The sequence below is a fragment of the Myotis yumanensis genome, unplaced genomic scaffold, assembly GCF_028538775.1.
Source record: "Myotis yumanensis isolate MYYU_CA2020_CCGP unplaced genomic scaffold, mMyoYum1.0.hap1 SCAF_1, whole genome shotgun sequence".
In the NCBI taxonomy this organism is placed as follows: Eukaryota; Metazoa; Chordata; class Mammalia; order Chiroptera; family Vespertilionidae; genus Myotis; species Myotis yumanensis.
In genome coordinates, this window is record NW_027223752.1 from 85497357 (window position 1) to 85519762 (window position 22406).

General features: G+C 41.8%; 1 pseudogene; it reads left to right on the forward strand.

Moving 5' to 3' along the window:
* Nucleotides 1–16337: 16337 nt before the first annotated feature.
* Nucleotides 16338–19004, forward strand: LOC139004189 (zinc finger CCCH domain-containing protein 3 pseudogene; annotated as a pseudogene).
* The last annotated feature ends 3402 nt before the right edge of the window (nucleotides 19005–22406 follow it).

Here is a 22406-nt window from a genome sequence, read left to right on the forward strand (position 1 = left end):
GGATGGTTTGGGTGAAGTGAGAAATGCTGAGAAAATAAATTCAATAGTAAGTACTATGCATATGATAGAACCAATCAAAACAGGTGAAAATGATATGAAAGGTCTCAGGCATACATCAATGGATGGGCTGCTGATGTAGGATCAACACTGAGCATTATAAATTTACAGCGTGGAAACATAGAGGAAGTAACAGTACTGAAGAATCAACATAAGCAATACTAAAATATCTAGAATAAAGCTAGAAGTCAGATGAGGAAGAAAGATAATAGTTACATTGGCTGCTAGCAAAGTACAGTGGGGCCTTGACTTACCAGTTTAATTCGTTCTGAGACCGAGCTAGTTAAGGAGCTTGTTAACTCAAATTACTCTATCAACTCAATGCAAAAAATCGGCTGAGAGACAGCTGGTATCAAAAAACTCGTTAGTCAGGACTCTTGTAAGTCAAGGCCCCACTGTACTGACATGGTGTTGATCATCACCATCATTTGTTGCATCTGAGAAAGGCCAGTAGAAATAAAGCATTAGCAAAGAGGGCATTTACTTCACCTCTCTACCAATCTCAGATATAACTCTTCTTTAATACTTAGTCCAACTTACTTCTCTATGAGAAATCTTTTGTGTCACTAGGACTCCAGACAGTTTGTTTAGTTTGTTCTTTTGTTCACTCGTAGATGCACTTTCTTACTGGGTGCATATTGTGTGCAGGCTGTGATATCCAAACTCTTCTCCTGGACAACCTGAAGCCATACCTCTGAACCTGACCTAGGCTCCTGGAGGCCTGTTCAGTTGTGGCGAGGGGAAGGACTGACCTGTGAATGCAGAGCATGGAAATGAGAAATCATCATGGAGCAAAAGGAGAACAGTACACATGCACACAGGCATGCACAACAGCAGTGGGAAATTCAGGTGCAAGGTTATCAGATCAGTGCAGAAAGGTCCAGCAAGTCAGTAGGAGTCAACACTAGGAAAGAATCAATGCACATTTGCCTACAGCCTATACAGTCCTATTATTTTCTGACTCATAAACCCTTTCACAGTTATACATACTGTCATGAACCTCCTTAAATTTTTGGAAGTGATTTAACAATTTTGTGCAGTACCATCTGGCAGGATTCCAGTGGAGAAAGGACTATCTGGGGACCAGGATACCACTCTTGTGTGAATTACTAAGTGGAGACAAGCAGCTATTGACTACAGATAAAAGACTGCCAACCATACTCTCAGGGCATGAAAGGGAACGAATTCCTTTTTTTTTTTCTCCATGGTTTGGCAAGTTCACTAGTTGACATGGAAAAGGTAAGAGGCTTTGCTTTAGCCATTTTACTGAGGGGTAAGTGGGGAGGAAGACAGAGAAAGGTATAAAGATAGAGATTTTAGGGGTCTATATGATAGAGGTAAAGAAAGGAGAGCAGAAGAAGAGAGTAGAGGAGAGAGAAGGGGATGAGAGGAGGAGAGAGGAGAGGAAGCCAGGAAATCTGCCATAGCCATAGCTTTGACTATTAAATGGTTCGGAGACAGTGACCAAGTAGTGGTATGGGGTGGGAGAGGGTTGTTAGCTCTCCATTCAGAGTTTCCATCATCTGGTTCCTCTTTTCTCCTATTGTTTTATTTGGGAGAAATGGTTTCCAAATTTTAAATAACATGCTATATAGGGGCAGCTTGAAAACAAGATCCACAGCCCCAGTTTTCAACCAGATTACCCCTTCAAGCCTTCTTAAGTGGTTTCTGTTTCTGCTCAAGGATGTAGAGAACTGAAAAGAGCATCTCTCCCACTCTCATAATACAAAATTAAATAAAGTGAAAACTATAAATGTATGACTTTTAAAAATCCATTTCCAGAGTATACAAAGAATTCTTAAAATTCAAGAATAAGAAAACAAAAAATGGCCAGCTGACCCATCCAGTAAATAAATAATAAATGCATATATTAATAAACTCAAAAGCTCTTAAACATTTTACCAAAGAAGATATACAAATGGTAAATAAAGACATAAAAATGTGACATTAGGGAAATGTAATTAAAACCTCAAGGTGATACAATTGCATGCCTATTGAAATATTTACAACAATAATTTTTAAGAGGTAATAACAAGTGTTGGTGAGGATGCAAAGCAATTGTTACTCTAAAACATTGCAGGTGAGAATGCAAGAAGTTTTTGCCATGTTAGAAATTAGTTTGGCACTTTTTTATAAACTTAAAACTACATTTGCCATTATGACCCAGCAATCCCACTCCTAGATATTAACCACAAATACAATAGAAACTCATTTTCACATAAATGTTTACTATCCACTTTATTCAAAATCATCAATAAATAGAAACAATTTAGATATTCTTCATTCAACTGGTGAATGTATAAACAAACTATGGTATACAATGGTATCCTGATCAGCAATGAAAAAGAATGAAATTTTTCACATAAAAATATGGATTAACCTTTTAAAAATTAATTTATTTTCAGTTATAGTTGACATGTAATATATTAATTTCAGGTGTGCAACATAGTGATTATACATTTATATACCTTATGAAGTGATCATCCTGATAAATCTAGTACCCATCTGACACCATATATAGTTTTTACAATATTATTGACTATATTCCCTATGCTGTACTTTACATCTTCATGACTATTTGTATAACTGGCAATTTGTACTTTTAAATCCCTTTCACCTTTTTCACCCATCCCCCTAACCTCCCTTTCATCTGGCAGCCATCTATTCATTCTCTGTATCTATGAGTTTATTGCTTTTTTGTTTTGTTCATTTTTTTTGTTTTATAATTTTCACATATTAGTGAAATCATATGGTATTTGTCTTTCTCTGTCTGACTTCTCTACTTAATAATACCCTCCAGGTCCTTCCATGTTGTTGGAAATGGCAAGATTTCATTTTTTTTCTTTATGGCTAAGTAATATTCCTTTGTGTACATGTATCATATCTTCTTTATTCATTCATCTATTAATGAACACAGGTTGCTTCCATATCTTTGCTATTGTAAACAATGCTGCAATGATCACAGGATGCATATATCTTTTTGAAATAGTGTTTTTTGGAATAAATTGGGTCATATGGTGGTACTGTTTTTAATTTTTTGAATAATATCCATGCTGTTTTCCATAGTGTCTGTAACAATTTACAATCCCACCAATATTACATGAGGATTTCCTTTTATCCACATCCTCACCAACATTTTTTGTTGTTGATTTATTGATGATAGTCATTCTGACAATTTTGAGTTGATATATCATTATGATTTTAATTTGCATTTTCCTCATGTTCAGTGACATTGAATCTCTATATATAAATAGCCAGGGGCCATCACATCCTAAACAGCCAAATGGATGACCGAACAGGCTGAGTGCCGCGACAAGGCCGGCAGGGGAGTTAGTGAGGGATGACCAAACGACTGAGCAGCAGGCTGCATGGGGAGACCAGGCCGGCAGGGGGGGCGGGCAGTTGGGGGCAACCAGGCCAGTGGGGGGGGGGGCAGAGAAGGGCAACCAGGCTGGCAAGGGGGGCAGTTCAGGGTGACCAGGCTGGCAGGGTGGACAGTTTGGGGCAACTAGGCCAGCAGAGGGGGGAAGTTTGGCGGACCAGGCCAGTGAGGGGGGCAGTAAGGGGCAACCATGCTGGTGGGGGGGACAGTTAGGGGTGACCAGGCCAGTGGGTGTGGCAGTTGGGGGCGACCAGGCCTGAAGGGGGGGAAGTTAGGGGTGATCAAGTCAGCAGGCAGGCTGGCAGGGGGGTCAGTTAGGAGTGATCAGGGAGGCAGGCAGGTGAGCAGTTAGGAGCCAGAGGTCCCGGATTGTGAGAGGGATGTCCGACTGCTGGTTTAGGCCTGATCCTGGGGATCTGAGGAGTCATGGTTTGGAGAGGGTGCAAGCTTGGCTGAGGGGACCCACCCTGTGCATGAATTTTGTGCACTGGGCCTCTAGTATGTTTATAAATGTATATTGGCCATCTGTATGTCCTCTTTGGAGAAATGTATATTTAGATGATATTTCTTAATTATAAAGCATATCCCCCAAATATTTATTGATTGCAAATGAAAAAAATTAGAAAATTCACAGTAAAGAAACCTGACAGAAACTAAGTAATCAAGTAATATTACCAGGTAGATATATTGATATCGTCTATTCCCTGAAGGGTAGACAGCACCTCATGTTATCTTTCCCAATACTCTGTAACTTCAATCTAATAATTAGAACACAAAATTAAAGGTCATGAAAGACAAGAAAAGACTGTTGAATTGTCACAGATTAGAGGAGATCAAGGAGACTTGACAACTAAATTCAATGTGAGATCCTGGATTAAATCCTGGAGCAGAAAAAAGGGCTTTTATGGAAAATTGGTGGTCTGACTAAAGTCTCTAGTTTAATTTACAGTGTTGTGCCAATGTTAATTACCTTTGATAATTATTCTATGATTAGATAAGGGTAAGATAGGTGAAAGGAATGCTGGGTACTCCCTGTACTACTTTGTAAATTTTCTGTAAGTCTAAAATTACAGACAAATAATTTTTAATGACAAAAACTCTATACTTCAGTTCGAAGTGTGTCATTAAAGATATACAATGACAAAAGCATACAAAAACTTTCCATGACCTTGTTTAGCATTCTTTGTTTTATACTTCAAAAATCAATGAGCTGATTTCTATAATTTCAACTTTTTTAATGGTGAGATAAAAGGAAAGGTTTTTAAACTGCAATTTTCAAGCTCTTCTCTTCAAGTAACAGATTGCGGGTGTAGAAAGTTTTTCCCCAATAAATGAAAAGCCAAATTAGATATAATCATCACTAGATTTTATCTATTTAACTTTAATTTCAAAGTACTAGAGGCATCTTTTGATGCTGAGCAGAATTTCTTTCAGCAGAATTTTGAATAGATAAATGTAACTTATGGAATTGGATCTTGTGTGGATCACATTGAGGCAAATTTGCAGTTATTATTATTTCTATACTTCTCAATTAGGCTTTCTTTCTATGAGCTCTATGCTGTTGTTCATCATAGGTATAAATTAAATAATATGTTATTATTAAAAACAAAACCACCATATAACTGTAAAAATAATCATTATGGCACCAACATTTATTGAATGAGAAATCAACTAAATAATGAAGTAATCAAAAACTGCATTTTATTTGGGGTATACTAACTGCTATAAATTTTTATCTCATAAGTATTCATAGGTTCTCCAATTATTCCATTTTAAATAAAGTATATATTTTCCCATTGTTTGATTAAAATAATAAAAATTAGGAAAATAACATTGCTGACTTTAACATCTCACTGAATAATGTTAAATTTCTGAATACTCACAAACCATGGCTTGAAAACACAGGCCTGGTGAATAGGAGGTGATGCAACCATTTTGAATTCTGTTTATACAGAAAAAAATACAAAAAAAATAAAAAAGTCAATTTTGTATCATTTAAGATATTTTTAACTGCAGATAATATGACAAAAAGTCCTGAGGCAAGGTAGCTCCAGATTTCACTTCATGTATTTAATGAAGACCTAGAAACTTCAGCTTCTTTATATATTTCTGCTGCCACATTTTCCTACAGAATTTCCAGACTTAACAATGCCCAAAGAAAGAAGTCTGTTCTCTGTCACTTTTTAAATGTGAAGAATCCTACTGGGAGTTTCTCACCACACAGTTGACATCCTTTCATGTCTTGTTGGCTAGAATTATGTCTCCCTCCCACCTTTTTTTTTTTTATCCCTAAACCAATTACTGGCAGCAAACCAATATAGTAATCTAGGATTGACTCTGAATTGAGAATATAGTAACTTTCCCTGAAAGCTGAATACTTAGATAAAACTAGTTTGTGTTGACAAGAAAGACTGGGTTAATGGGTACTGAGTGGGCAGCTTACTGTGCCTACTAAAAGTGTCTTTTGGAAGGCATTTAAGTTTACAAAATTGCACAGGGAGGGGAATGCATAAGTGAGAGAAATATACCCCAAATTTTATGAGTTCACCCAAACTAGGAATATTGGAGGTTATGCCATCAGAGATGGCTTCCTGGAAAAGGGACACATGAGCTGATGGGGACTTGGAGTAGTAAAGACACATGAGATCAAGAAGGGCCTCCTCTTCTCTGCCAAAGAGTGTGTGACCTGCTCTAGAACTGATGGAAGGCCTCTGGAGGACTTCAAACATAGAAGGGGCATTATGAAATTTGCTTTTAAGAAAGATTGTGCTATATATACAGCAAGGATAGTCACTCCTCTCTCTGACCTTTCATGTTCTTTATTATCTGTTCTTATTATTTAGGACTTAGCCTTCATGTTCTGATATGAGTTAGTTTTCATGTAACACACTTGTGTAACAGCAGCCAGATTAGAAACACATTATGAGCATCTTAAAAGACCCTGCCTGCTCCCTTCCATGGGCAATTGCTATCCTGACATTAATTGGAATAGATTTGTTTTGTTTGTTTATTAGTTTCTATAAAATAAATTATATAGTATACATTCTTTTTTATTGTTGATACTATTACAGATGTCCCCCATTTCCGTCCCACTTTGCCCCCCTCCACCACACTACTATCTGTGTCCATGGGCTATGAATGTATGCATATGTGTTCTTTGGTTAATCTCTTCCAGTCCCTTCCACCTCTTCCCCTCTGAAATCCACCGGTCTGTTCCACGTATCCATGCCTATAGTCCTATTTTGATTGTCAGTTTATTTTGTTCATTGAATTCCACATATAAATGAGATCATATGGTATTTTTCTTTGGCTGCCTTATTTCGCTTAGCATAATAATCTCTAGCTCTATCCATGCTGTGCAAAAGGTAAAAGTGCCTTCTTTTTAAAAGCCATGTAGTATTCCATTGTGTAAATGTACCACAGCCTTTTTTATCAACTCATCTACTGATGGGCACTTGGGTTATTTCCAGATCTTAGCTATTGTAAACAATTCTGTGAACATAGAGATGCATATATTCATTCTGATTGGTATTTTAGAGTTCTTAGGATATATTCAAATGGCAATTGCATTTTAAATTTTTTGAGGAAAATCCATACTGTTTTCCATAGTGACAGGCATATAGATCAATGGAACAGAACAGAGATCCCAGAAATCAACCCATGCCTTTATGGTCAATTAATATTTGACAAAAGAGTCAAGGGGAGTAAAACAGTCCCTTCAATAAATGGTGTTGGGAAAATTGGACTGATACAAACAAACAAAAAATTGAAACAAGATCACAAACTTACACAATACACAAGAATAAACTCAAAATGGATGAAAAACTGAAATGTAAGTCATGAAATCATAAAAAATCGTGAAAGAAAACATAGGCAGCAAAATCTCAGACATTTCTCATAGCAATATTTTTGTTGATATATCTCCTATGGCAAAGGAAATTGAGGAGAAAATAAACAAATGGGACTACATTAAAATAAAAAACTTCTGCACAGCAAAAGAACCATCATCAAAATGAAAAAGGAACCCACTGTATGGGAGAACATATTCACCAATGATATATCTGATCAGAAGTTAATTTCCAAAATATATAAAGAACTTATAAACTCAACACCAGGAAGACATCCCAATTAAAAAATTGGCAAAGAAGCTGAATAGACACTTCTCCAAAGTGGACATATAGATGGCCAATAGATGTATGAAAAAAATGCTCAACATCACTAATTATCAGAAATATGAAAATTAAAACTACAGTGAGGTATCACCTCACACCAGCCAGAATGGCTATCATCAAAAAATCAACAAACCAGTGCTAGCAAGGATGGGAGGACAAGGGAACCCTAGTGCACTGCTGGTGGGAATACAGACTGGTGTAGTATTTGTTCTCTTGTGTCTGCCTTTTTAAGGAGGGGAGGGTAGAGTCTGGTTCACATGGATTAATAAATCTTATGCAAATCTAGTGAAATCCAGAAATAAATGTTGAAAATGTGATTTGAAGTCATGGTAGGAGAAATGGTTTAAAACAGTCTCTTTGAAATGGGATGAACTTGCATGTATATCCTTGTTCTGCTACTTGAAAGAGTTTTGACCCTGGGCAATTATTTGATTCTCTACCTTCAGTTAATTCACTTGTAAAATATAGTTACTAATAGTACTACCTCATAGATAGTGGGGTTTATATAAGGTGATATGTGTAAAGTGTTTAGCACTGTGTCAAGATCAAGATACAAAGTAAGCATTAGTAACTAGTAACATTATTATTTGTGATTACTTAGAAAGAAACAATGTACTCACTATTAACTAAGATAAGTGATTACCAATCAATCTCACTGTAAAACAACAAGAACAACAAGTGGAATACGAGTCTTGAAAATCAGAGGCCAGATATAGTGTATCTTGAAGTTGGCCAGGCATTTGATAAAGATTCTCATGATATTGTAGGGGAGATACGGGAATTGGTCATTTTCAAAACACAGTAGGCATTAGGTTCCAAATCATGAACTATATCAGAATCACCAGTGTTCTACTAAAAATAAAGATGTCTTGACCTTTAACCCATAAATCAAATGAATTAAAATGCCCCCAGTTTTTCTCCAGGAATCCACACTTTGATCAAGCTCCCTGTGTGAATCTGATCTGCTGCCAAGTTTTAACTCTGAACTCTACTGCATGATGCTAAAGGACAAGTGCTCCATCCTCGATGCTCTTATAGCTTTAATGATGACTCAGTGCCTGGCATATTATAGATGTTCAATAAATATTTACTTGTGGAACTGTGAAAGAAATCTCTGGAACAAGCATATTGCTATCTTATTCAACATTTTTATTAGCGATTTGAGTGATTTTTGAAGGTATACTTGACAAATTTACCAATGGCAGAAAAAGTAGACCATATCAAAGATGAATGTTTAAAAAAGTTTAAAAAAATAAAATCACTGCTTAATCAGCATCTCATGTAAAATGGAACCAAGAATCTAGTTGCCCACATATTGTGACCAAACATACAACAAAGGTTATCAGCAAAATAAATATCTTTAGCTACATCAAGCAACGCGGCACAGCTTTGAATTCATCTATTCCAGGGGTAAGTTAACAACTGGGCTAAATATGGTCCACTGCTTCTTTTTGCAAATAACATTTTTGTTGGAACACAGCCACAACTATTTGCTTCTATATTGGCTATGGCTACTTTTGCACTACAACAGCAGAGTTGAGTATTTGCATCTGAGATCATATAGCCCACAAAGCTGAAAATATTTACTCTCTGGCCCTTAGCAGAAACATTTGTCAGCCCCTATGCTACTCGAATCACAGTTGCCCCATCTTCCTTAGTGATAGGACCTACCACTGTTATCTGAGCATGTAGCCTGATCAAAGACTGAATTTCTTGGTGTCCTTTGCATCAGAACTTTCATGTGACTATATTCTGGACTGTGAGACATATGTAGAAGTCTAATATTTCTGCTTTCTAAAATCTTTTCTAAAAGATAGCTCCTTTACCCTACATGCTGGTTGGAAGTTAAACCTAAGAACTGGAGTTTGAACATATGGGTCCATGCAGATAAAGGCCTCCGTTTGGCAGCCTGGACCTGAAAGGGCCTCAGTCGTTGAGTACCTGAGGACTTTGTGGAATTTCCATAATAACCCTTCACTGCTACTGGGAAACTTTTTTTTCTTTCTTTTTTTTTTTTTTTGCATAAAATAAAAAAAGATATTGGTGTGTTTAGACCACTGTTTGTTCTGATGTTCTGTCATTTGCATATGAATCTGTCCTAACAGATACAATTGTTTAATGTCCAAACATTAGAACTGATTCTGCTAGTTTAACCACATGAGGAGATTTTCTTGCCTTTGTAAGTTATAGAACTCTCTGTGACTGGAGGATTTTAAGCAGATTCTGAATAACCACCTGTCAGACCAGTGACGCTGAGTTCCCTGAATTGGATGGAGGTTAAACTATATGACCTCCAAGAGTCTAAGCTGGGTATTCCTGGACTACATTTTTCTTTATTAATGGAAAGTGTTAAATGGGTTCTTAGTTCAAGCACTTAAAATGATTAAAGTAACCAGCCAGAAAGCCAAGCTGCCAACATGGAAAGTGCAGAGTGAGTAAAATATCAGCACAATTTTAACTTTCTCTTTGCAGCAAAGCACGGAGTCGGATGTACGTTAGGCTCTCCTTGAGGAAAGCGCTGACACTATATCAGATGACAGACCCCCTATCCAATCAGTTGGAGCTGTCCACTTACATACAAATGCTGGGAAGGGAACGCTATCATTACTCCGCATGGGTGGTCACTTTCTGCATACAATGTGTACTTGATTATTTTTACAAATGATAGTTAAATTGAGCCCAGCATGAATACAGATAAATGTAAATAACCATATGTATCCTCTGTTAAATAAAAATTAATGAATAGAAAATTTCTTTGACTCATAGATGATAATAGTCAGGGATTATGTGACTCTGGATAAAATATACCTTCTCTTTGTTGATGGCTCTTTATTTTAATTTTTGAAGATTTAATATACATCACTGAGTTTTAACTAAAGCTATCTACTCTAGTATTATGTACATATCAATAATAATAAAAGCATAACATGCTAATTAGACCGGACATCTTTCTGGATGACCTTCGGAATGAAGCTGAGGCTGTGAGGGAAGGCCAGGTCACGGGTGCCAGAGGGAAGCTGGTGCTGGCAGTCGAGGAAGGAAGGTCTACTCTTGCAAGAAATTCATGCACAGAGTGGGGGCGGTGTCCCTCAGCCCAGCCTACACCCTCTCCAATCTGGGACCCCTTGGGGGATGTCCGACTGCTGATTTAGGCCCGATCCCCTGCTGGCCTGACCATGCCCTAACTGCTCCCCCCTGCCAGCTTGATCGCCCCTAACCTCCTCTGCCTTGGCCCCCACCACAGTGGCTTTGTCCGGAAGATGTCTGGTCTAATTAGCATATTGCCTTTTTATTAGTATAGATATATGTGTGTGTGTGTATGCATATATATATGTGTATAAATATCCATCTTATTGGTTCTGTTTATCTGGAGAAACCTGATTAATACACTAGCACTTTAAATAAAAATGCTGTGAGATTTCTTTCCCAGCCTTTCTCCAGTTATGATATGGATTGCTTATATAGATACTGTCAGGAAGATTTAACCTAAACTTATCAACATTCTTTGGGTTGACTATAATTAAGATTTTTCAATTGATAAATACATTATCATAATGTTGGGACTAAAAGGTTATACCCAGACTGGCATATATATATATATATATATATATATATATATATATATATAACTTCAGTCATGACTGCTATTGCTGACTGTCCACAGGTCTTGTTCAGCCTTCTCCCTACAGAGTACTTGCTGTTTTATTCCCAGTGGTAGCTCCTATGAAAAGGGAGCTAGCCAGTTCAGTATATAGGATCAGAGAATAAAGTAGGTCTTAGAAACAATTAAAAATACCAGATAAAGGCTTTATTATTCCCATGAAGCAATAAAATATTATAAATTTAAAGAAAGCAGGTCATTGCCCTATAAGAAATGCTAATTAAAAGACATATACCAACTCTAAAAAAAAAGTTAAAAAGAAAACCTAAAGACAAATGGTGCTCTATCTCTGTCTCTCTTTTTAACAATTTATAATACCACTACTTTGACTTGATTTTCTTAATTCTACATACAACTAAATTTTTAAAAGCTTAATAATTCTCATTACAGTTATCTCTTTACCCACCTATTTTTCTGGAAAGTAAGAAGGTCAGGAATATCTCTGGAGGAAAAAGGAATATAAAAGAGAATCACCACAAAACAGTGATCAGGATCCTTTCAGAAATGGAGCAATAGAAACAAAAACTAGAATATTGCTTCCATTCACATTTGCATGGCCATTTTTCAATTCAGCCATTAAATAATTTTTGCTACTTTCTTTCCAGTTCTCATGCCTCTGTTCACAGATTTCCTTCTTACCACATTGGTTCCATTATAAATACTCATTAAGATAGTTGCAATGATAAAAATAACATTGTTTTTGATGAGTCAAGATTTAGGGACAGGAGACTAAGGGAAAGTTGAGATGCAGTTAGTTTAGGTGTGATGTACTGATGAATCCTAGGTGAAGACACTTGAAGAAATAGGTAGGAAGAGACAACAGAAATATTTTAGATATTTCTTTGTAAAGAAATGAGATGAAAAGAGAAAAAAAAACCTTCAAGCCTTTGCTGCAGCAAGTTCTAGTTGTTACTATGTTTAAAAAGGACTAAAATTGATTATAATACATCCATATAAAAAGAGGTGAGAAAAAAAGTACATTAATTAGACTTCATGGTGTGTAGTTCTAAATGTGTGGTTTTAAGATATGTGAAGAAATATTTTCACTTTCACACACATTAAATGATCTGACACTGTAGCTATTTTTGAAATATCTCATTTCATTATTAACATTAATAGTATTCTTTTACAACTTCCAGAGCAATTTTACATTGATTATTTCATGAGGTTTCTATGCAATAGGAAGCATAGAAATGCTTTTAGTTTGTGTAACACTTAAATTATCTTATTTGATACAGTCCTACTATACAGTTCCTTTTACTCATTCTATTCACTCACTATCAAAACCTTTGAACTTGTATTTTTCTGGCCACAAAACTCTGCTTACACACATCTGCCAACTTCTTCACCTGGAGGATTTCTAATTCATCCTTTAAAACTGGCCACTGCAAGGACTGGCCTTCCTCAGCTAGATGTGCATGTTTGTGTATGTGTGTGGAGGTAGGTGGAAGTCTTCAAGAGGGCAGAAACTGGTACTATCACCTTTGTTTGAGGTCGACCAGTAGGCTTTGGCTTCAGTGGCTCCTCCCTTACAATACCTAAGCTTCTTTAATGAGCCAAACCCAGATTCTCATGAGCGAAATCACATCTAAATAACAACAGCTTTTGCTGTGGTACTCAGTTTAGCTGAGGGACACAATTTTGTTAAGATACACCATAGCTATGCAGACATGGGATGGCTAATGAACTGACAATTTTTCAAATTTCAAAAAATTATAATACATTTAACTTTACTTAAATTTAATTATAACAAAGAACCTGTAGTAAGCCTGGAAAAAAATGCTTGAACTTTAACGTGTTCAATACAATAGATGTTAATTCCTACACTCTTTTTCTGAAGTTATGATTTATAGCTGGAGTTCAATTTTATTTAAACTGCCTATTACTTAAATAGCTTAAGTTTCCAAGGTGTAAAGCTGACTCAGATGTATCATAGGAATCAGAAGAGAGTGTTTATGTCTATTAAAGATAAAAAATTTGAAACCTTTTTTTAATTTTTGAAGAAGTACTTTTAAAACTTACATTTCCTTTCAGGATGATTTTCCAAAAGAAATTAATTGACAAAGGTTGGTCTATAAACATAATGTTCTATAAAAGAGATAAATTATCTTCAGAGTAACAAAGAAATACATCATGGAGAACTGATTAGAGACTGTATCTATTATAAATCCCAAATGACTATGCATTCATTCAAGCATCTGTCAATCTTCTCTAAATTACTAGACTAGTGGGTTAGTGTTTCCTGTTCAGGACTCTGAGTTATACATGTCCATCAAATGCTCAGATTCAGGTAACATTTTACCTTGTTTTATGTTTGAATAGTGACCTAACACAGGTTTTCTTTTTTTCTCTTCTTAGAATTTTTAATTCCCACTTCTTTTCTTATTTATAGAAAAGGAATATGCCTTCTTCTATTCATCATTAATCATGATCATCTTAATCATAAAATGTGTGTAATGTTATCAATTTTATTCTTGAGAATATGCTTCATAGAGCTAACTGATGTTTGGTTCTAATTTGTACCAATTTAACTTGTAAATTTACATCTGTACCAATTTCATTTGTAAATCATGAATCTTAATCTAACATTCATTACTTTCTCATTTTTGTAAAAAAAAAAAAAAACCGGTCACTTTCTTTTTTGTCTTTTTAACGCATGCATTTGATGTTTTTGGACAGATGCACACCCTCATGAAACTTTGTTTTGTCTTAACAGTCATGATAATTGTATTTTCCCTGCTAGTGATTGCTTTGAAGATATATATGAATACAATTCTGACCAATGAGAAATAAGAGTAAATGTGCTAATGGTTCTGGAATAGTTTTATTCACTGATTAAAAGTAGAGAGAAAGGGCTAGCATGAGGAAGAAATTTTTTTTTTCTTTTTCGTTTTGGCCATCTTGTAATCTGGAGGCAACTTTTCAGAAGGTGGCAGAGTAGAAAGTTGAAAAGAAATTAGATCTTTGGTGAAAAAAAAAAAACAACTGATCCAATGAATTAATCTACCCTAGAGCCTTGCTAACTCAGAATGCTCTGATTCTTGAAATAATACATTTTCTTTATTGTTTAAATCAGTTGAGTTAGGACTTTCTGCTACTTATAGCCAAAGGCATCCTAACCAATTAGCTGACAGTTCAGAATTTTATTTCATTGGAATCCTAGGTTTGTTCCCCGGCTCTTTGTCTCTCATGTCTTACTTTTTTATTCTTTTTCTGTTTTGCTTAATTTTATTTTCAAATAAGTTTTCTTTTGTCTGAAAGAGTGCTTATGACCTACACTTACTGAGTCATTGCATGCTTGAAAATATAACTGTGCCCCCCCCCCCCCCCCCCCCCCCCCCCCCCCCCCCCCCGGCTTGTGCCCTCGTCTCTGCCCGGCTCCTGGCCACAGAAATCCCTGCCCGCAGGCATAGGGCCCTGTGCTTAAGGTTAGCCCCTGGACTAGGCGTCCTGCCCAGCTCCCCACGGGTGGGCGCAGAACCCAGCCCAACCGCTGGGCCAGGGGAGGGAGGGGACTTCTTCGGGCTTCAGGTGCAGGAGCTCCAGGTCCTTCGCCACCCTTGTGATGGTCCTGGGAGTCTCCTGGGAATGCCGGGATGCAGGGAACAGCTGACCAATGACATTTTCTTTCTTTCTCTTTTAAAAAAATATATTTTATTGATTTTTTTACATAGAGGAAGGGAGAGGGATAGAGAATTAGTAGCATCAATGAGAGAGAAACATCGAAGAGCTGCCCGCTGCACACCCCCTACTGGGGATGTGCCCGCAGCCAAGGTACATGCCCTTGACCGGATCGAACCTGGGACCCTTCAGTCCGCAGGCCTACTCTCCATCCACTGAACCAAACTGGTCAGAGCCATTTTCTTTTTAAAAAATATATATTTTTATGGATTTCAGAATGAATGGGAGAGGGAGCGAGAGAATCAGGGATCGGCTGCCTCCTGCTCGCCCCCAGGGGACCCAACCGCAACCCCTGCTCATATCCTGGCCTCCGAGTTCACTGGGCCCTGCTCTGCATTTCCTTCTGGGAGCATCTGCCTCGGCTAAGTTGGAGAGTGGGTCGATGCGGGGGAGATGCTGGGGTGAAGGACCCACGGGGGCCTCTAGGGCAGTTCTCTCCCAACCACTTCCTGCTTCACCTCTGCGTGGGGTACAGGTGAGGGGGCACCCGAGAGGAGTGGTCCCCGAAGGCCAACCCCTGGCCCCCTGGGAGCCTGGCAGGAGTGCCGGAAGCTGGTCCATCCTTTCTGCGTGACATAGTCACTGCAGGGAAGAAACATCTGCACAGCGTATGTTTCAAAGGGCCTGGCGTATATGGCATACTGTTCTTAATATGTTTGCTCACCTTGGCGCTATGTGTTTTAACGAAGGTCACCTCTCCAAGAAAGGTTGTTTCCCCAGGTAGGGATTTTTCCCTGAAGTTAGGGAGGGAATAAAACCCCTTAACTAAGTGCCAGGCAGGTGGTTAATCACTTTAACTACGAACAATCACATTTAAGCTATATAATCTTTACTCCCTGGAATGGAGATAAGAAACGCCCTGACCTTTGGAATAGAAATTGATAGGCTTAAAATCAACTGGTATAAATACAGATGTAATAAGACAAAAAAAAAAACAGAACCTGGCTGGAGATCCTGGCTAGAACCTGGCTAGAGAACCTGACTAGGCTGCTGATCAACTGAACGCTGTCTCCGTGTCATTCCTTCTTCATAGACTCTGTCCACACCTTTGGGAACCCCTGGGCCTGCTGGAGCTGGACCCCAACACGTGAGGAATTCTCAAAGGGGTGCCGGCTAGGCTGGTCAAGACCGGGACAGAGAGGGGGGCAGGCGGAGGCTGTGAAGGGCTGCGCGGCGACTCGTACTGTCCCGGATACCCGTGACCCCACGGCTGTCTCCCCAGTCCCGCAGTGACCACGCCTGTCCTCTGCTCTGCGCATGCGTGGCTGAGGCGTTGCCAGGGCGACCGGCAGCGGCGGCCAGGCCTGGCTGCAGTGCGCACTCTCTGAGCCTCTGGCGCTCCATCTGCCCAGCCCACAGGGAAATGGTCCTGGGGCAGTCGCAGGGGCCTGGCCAGGCTTCTCAGACTCAGGAGATGGAGGAAAAGGAGCTGTTACAGCTGCAGATCCACCTCCTGCAGGGTCTGATTGATGACTACAAGAACCTCCATGGCAACACCCCTGCCCCAGGCCCCTCAGCCTTTTGCCGCTGGCAGCCGCCTGTCTACAACAGCAGCAGGGCCTTTGGGGCCCCCTACCCTCGTCCCAGCCGGAGGGGCTTCTCCATGAGCCATGGGCCTGCGTGGCGGAAGAAATACTCCCTCCTGAATCGACCCCCAGGACCCTTGGACCCACCTGGCGACTCCTTGGACCCACCCGGAGACTGTGCTGCGCACCCCACCCTCGAGGCTGGAGGCAGCCAGGACCCCCACCCCCAGCAGTATGTCCTGGAGAGGCAGGTCCAGCTCAGTGCTGACCAGAGCATGGTCATCACGATCAAACCCCCGTCCCAGCCCAGCATGGCTGGTGCTGCAGGGGTCCCCCAAGGCTCCTCAAAAGAATATGAGGACCCTCCTTGGAGCGACCGCAGGCCTCGGGGAGGGGAGGGCGAGCCCCCTGGCGGGCAGCGCCCGCCCTCAAAGCCAGGAAGGGCCCAGGGGGCCGACAGCACAGAGGACTGCCAGCTGGTCTGCCAGAAGGAGGCCGGCAAGCCCCGGGTGGTGAAGTCTGTGAGCAGCTTGAGCGACAGCCTCTCGGAGTCCCAGCCGCCGGTCAGTGAGAGCGCCATTTCCGTGGCCCTGACCCTGAAGGTGAGCGCGCCCCCTGTGGCCAGCTGTGCTGCACAGCTCCTTGGGGACTGGAGAGCCGATAGAGCAGCTGCGGAGAATGTGTGTACAGCGGAGCGAGCCGAGAAGCTGCCGCCCAGAGCCGAGCCAGAGACCAAACCCAAGAAGCCGGCCGTGTGCCCCGCGGGGGCTCTCCGCAGCCAGTACCAGTGGAAGGCCTCCAGCCGCTCGGCCTCCTCCTGCTCCTCCTTCCGCTGGCAGTCGGAGGCTGGCAGCAAGGACCATGCCTTCCAGCTCTCTCCAGTCCCTTCTATGTCCTCCCCGGGGGACAAGCCAGCAGTGGGACCCAGCGGCTTGAAGCCCCTCTTCAGTGAGACCCCAGGGCTCTGGGCTTACAAAGTGAAGAGCCGCACCAAGATCGTCAGGAGGCGGGGGAGTGCCAACCTTCCTGGGGACAAGAAGAGCAGCCCCCCGCCAACTGCCACCGCGAAGAGCCAGTTCAGCCTGCGCAGGAGGCAGGCCCTGCGGGGGAGGAGCGGCCCGGTCCAGATGAAGACCCCCCCCAAGGGCCTGATGCAGGTCACCAGGCCCCAGCTGTGCTGCCTGCCTCCTGGCCGCGCCCACCTCCCCATCAAGGAAGCCTCCAACCTCAATGCCTTGCAGGCCCCCGCCACCAGCAAAGTGATCAAGACCCGGTACCCCATTGTCAAGAAGACCCCGGTGTGGCCTTTCAGCGCATCCCCCTTCCCCCTGTCCATGCCTTCCTGGCGGGCTCGGCAGCTCTCCCTGTCCAGGTCCCTGGTGCTAAATCGCCTGTGCCCTGCCCTTGGGAGAGTCCAGCCCGGCTCCCCCCGCTGGCGGGACAGAGGTTACCGCTGTATCGGAGGGGTGCTCTACCAGGTGACAGCCAACAAGCTCGCCAAGACTCCTGGCCGGCCCAGTGCTGAGGGGGCCTGCAGGCCCCTCCTGCGTACAGGCCGGCTGGACCCTCCTGGCAGCTGCAGCCGCTCCCTGGCCAGCCGGTCCGTGCAGCGCAGCCTGGCCGTCCTTTGGCAGGCCCGGCAGAGGCGGCTTCGGGCGGGGCAGGAGTACTGCATGTACTACAACCGCTTCGGCAGGTGCAACCTCGGCGAGCGCTGCCCCTACATCCACGACCCTGAGAAGGTGGCCGTGTGCACCAGGTTTCTCCGGGGCACCTGCAAGAAGATGGACGGGACCTGCCCCTTCTCCCACCAGGTCTCCAAGGAGAAGATGCCCGTGTGCTCCTACTTCCTGAAGGGGATCTGCAGCAACAGCGACTGCCCCTACAGCCACGTCTACGTGTCTCGGAAGGCGGAGGTCTGCACCTACTTCCTCAAAGGCTACTGCCCGCTGGGCGCCAAGTGCAAGAAGAAGCACACCCTGCGGTGCCCCGACTTCTCCCACAGGGGCTCCTGCCCCCGGGGCGCCCAGTGCCAGCTGCTTCACCGCAACCAGAAGCGCCCCGGCCGCCAGGCATCTGCACCCCCAGCCCCGGAGCCCAGCAGCGCACCTCCCAGGAGCAGGGCCTCCATTGGCCATGGGCCCAGGAAGCCCTCGGCCTCCCAGTGCCCTGCGAGGCAGACGCCTAGCTCCCCCGCCTCGGAGGCTGCTGGCCTGGCCTCCCCTCTCTCCTCAGCTGCAGCCTGTCCCCTGCCATCAAAGGCTCCTTTCTCCCCCTCTTCTCCTCCCCTCTCCTCCCCCTCCCCCTCCCCCCTCCTTAGACCAGGAGGAGCTGATGCTCCAGGAGGAGGCTGCCTCTGCGGGGAAGGGCTCCGGAGGCCTCTCCAAGCTGCCTTCCTTCATCTCCCTGCAGTCCACGCCCAGCCCAGGCGGCCAGCCCAGGGCCCTGACCACCAGGAGCGCCCCCGCCAAGGACTCAGGGAAACCTCTGCACATCAAACCCCGGCTGTGAGGGCCCAGGGTGCCAGCCCACGCCTACCTCATCCCTCAGCCCTGGACAGGAAGGAGGCTACCCCACCGCCACCGCCCCAGGAGGGCTGCCTGCCAGGAGATGCCCTGGGGGCCGCAGGGCCATCGCTCTGCCCACCTGGCTCCCAGCCTCCCTGACCAGTGAGAGACCAAGCCTCCCCCTCCCTTGGGCTGGGCCCTGCCTGGCCGGCCCCTCTGCACCCCCCACACCTCCCACCCTTGGGTCCTCAGCCTCCCACCCAGCACATGCCCCCAGCTCCCCGCCCTCTGTGGGTGGGGCAGTGGTGGTCACTGCACCCCCAGCCTCACCCAGGACTCCCGCCTGGGCACGGGGCCACCAGCCAGGCTCCCTGGTGGGCATTTCTGTTCAGCAATAAAGGTTGCCCCATGTCTAAAAAAAATAAATTAATTAATTAAAAATAAAATAAAATATAACTGTGTAAGATATATTTAACTCCATGATTGATTGATATTTTACCTAGTATTTTGTTTCAAAGTAATTTTCCTGAAAAAAACAACTATAAAGGGAAAGCATCAATGACCTCTAGCTTACAATATTGTTGATAAGAAGCCTCATTCAAATTTAGTTTTCATTCACTTATAAGTAAGCTGTGATTTTCTCTGGAAATTTTTAAGTTTTTTTTTTCTCTTGAATTTTATAGTTTTGAAATTTCACAAGAGATTTCTTGTGTTCTCTTTTATTTTGTTCCTTTGTACCCAGGGATCTCTTTTAGTATAATAATAGAGATACTCAGCTCAGAGAAATTGTCTACTATCCCTTTAATTATTTTCTCACTTCCACTGGAAGTCTGATTAGATAATGAACCTATCTTTCAAATCTTTTAACATTCTAATTTATTATTATTTTATTTCTTATGTCCTTATTTTCTTACACTAACTTCCTCAACTCTGTCAAATTAACAGTCATAATTTTTATAATACTAGTAAAAAACAAATGTAGTGCTTACTTATGTTCTGGGTCCATAAATTTTCACAACAACCCCAAATGGTAGATACTAATATAACCTCATTTTACAGATAAGTAAAGTGAGGTAAAAAGAGCATAAGTAATTGTCTAATGTGGCACAGTTACTAACTTGCAACATCTGGATTAAATCCAGAGATTGTGACTCCTGAATTTGTATTTAAAGCAATTATTCTATCCTGGTTCATTATTTGCCACCAAAGAGATTGTACAGAAAGTGTAAAATCATCGCTCAAGAAATCAAGATGATAAGTGAATGGACACAGTTTCTAGTTGTCTCATCTCTTCCTCCTGGACGCTTGCCTGAAGTTTAGTGGTCAGTGCAGCTCATGCAGAGTTAAGACTTCAAGGTCAGAGACAAGTTAGAATTGTAACTTCTGCCTTTCATACTGTTAAGCTGAGGATGAACCATCCCAGCTATCCAAACTTTCTCTACAAATATTTGAAACATGTTGTTGTGTCCCTGTTGCATTCTTCTAAATTCTTTTTCTGACTATCACCAAGCTAAAGCATTGTTGGGCACATGTTTACTTTATCGCTTTCTTCCATGTTTCTTTTATTTTTCTTTTTAAATCCTAACTAAGACTTTCTAAGAAGCAGTCTTTTTCCTACATATATATTTTGGGTTGTATTCTATAACAACCCCTACATATGTTTCCTAGATTCCAGATATTCTCCAAACTGTCCTGGACATTCAGGCAGTCTTCTTTTATGCTAGAGCTGTTATAGATTTACTAGAGGCCCGTTACACAAAGAGATTTGTGCAATAGGCCTTCTTTCCCCTGGTTGCCGGCACCAGTTTTCCTCCAGCACCCAGGACCCAGGCCTTCGTTCTGGCCACAGCAGAGAAGCCAAGCCTGGAGGCTTCTCTGCTCTGACCACAAGAAGGCAAGCCTCTTCAGTCTTCAGTCTTCAGTCGTCTTCAGTCTTTCGCTCAGTGCCTGCATATGCAAATTAACTGCCATCTTTGTTGGGTAATTTGCATACTCATCCTGATTGGCTGGTGGGCATAGCAGAATGATACCAATTTGCATGTTTCTCTTTTATTAGTGTAGATTAATGCTTTGCATAATTGTATGTTCATTTTGGTGGGAGAGGTAGATGTGCTTAGACACTCATTTCCAACCAAATGCATGACAGTCTGACTATCTTCAGTTCTGAAATAGTCACCCAAATACTCATCTATTCTCTCCAAAACACATTTGGCTCCACAGAATATGGAATAAGAAAAATCTTTTCAAAAAGATCACTTCTGACATTATTTCTAGGAAATAAGTAGGCAAATTTGCAAAGTGTGCACAGAACTAATGCATAAGCGACTGGAGCAAATACTCCAGTTGAGTGTATCTACCTCTACTGAATACACCGTCCAACTTTCAAAGTACCCTTTGGAATATAGAACTTTAGCAGTTCTACTCTTTTAAAAAAATATATTATTTTTATTGATCTCAGAGAGGAAGGGAGAAGGAGAGAGAGACAGAAACAACAATGATGAGAGAGAATCATTGATTGGCGGCCTCCTGCACCCCCCCCCCCCCCCCACTGGGGATCAAGCCCATAACCCAGGCATGTGCCCCTGACCAGAATTGAACCCAGGACCCCTCAGTCCACAGGCCGATGCTCCATCTACTAAGCCAAACCAGCCAGGGCCAATTCTACTTTTGAGTGATGGAAATGAATACCTAGTGCCTGGTTTAAAACAGGATTGTCTGTGGCAGCAAACATATAGTTAAAAAAATCATTTTTAAAAAATGTGGTCATTTTACAAATGGCATAATGAGTTTTTGTTAGTTCAGGCAGCACTTGTAGAACTACGATTCATCTGTCCCTTATAGAGGAAAAAAAGATCAAATTCAGTAAATGAAAAATATGAACCATCAACATAAAAGGAAACAATATGTGTCATTAAAATCAACACCAGCTTTGACTTACTGTTACTGGAACTTTCACCACAACCTGTGGCACACTTGTAATAAATTCCATTCTCCCCAGCATGTCAAATTCTTCAATTTAGTCTTGGCATTTAATCTGCTGGAAAAACCATTTATTTATATTTCTATGTATGCCCCTGAAGCCATAGACATTATCTTTTAAGTAACTTTCCTTTTGAATCCAAATTGAAAATATAGGTAAGCATATTTGAAATGTTCCTAAAAGTTGCATTGGGACTTATAATAAAACTTGATGGAGGAAGATCTTGGATGATAGGCGGGGATGGTAGCAGGTCATGTAGATTCATGTTGCCCGCCTCAAGGAGGCTTAGGAAATTTTTCAGGAGCAGTCCTACTCAATGTTGACTGTACATATTGGCCAAAGGGAGCTGTCACCTGAATTAATAGGTAGAATTTCTTACAACAGGAGCTCATTACTGTTGCTGCTTGTTGCCAGAATGCAGTTACTTTGAAACTCAGAGC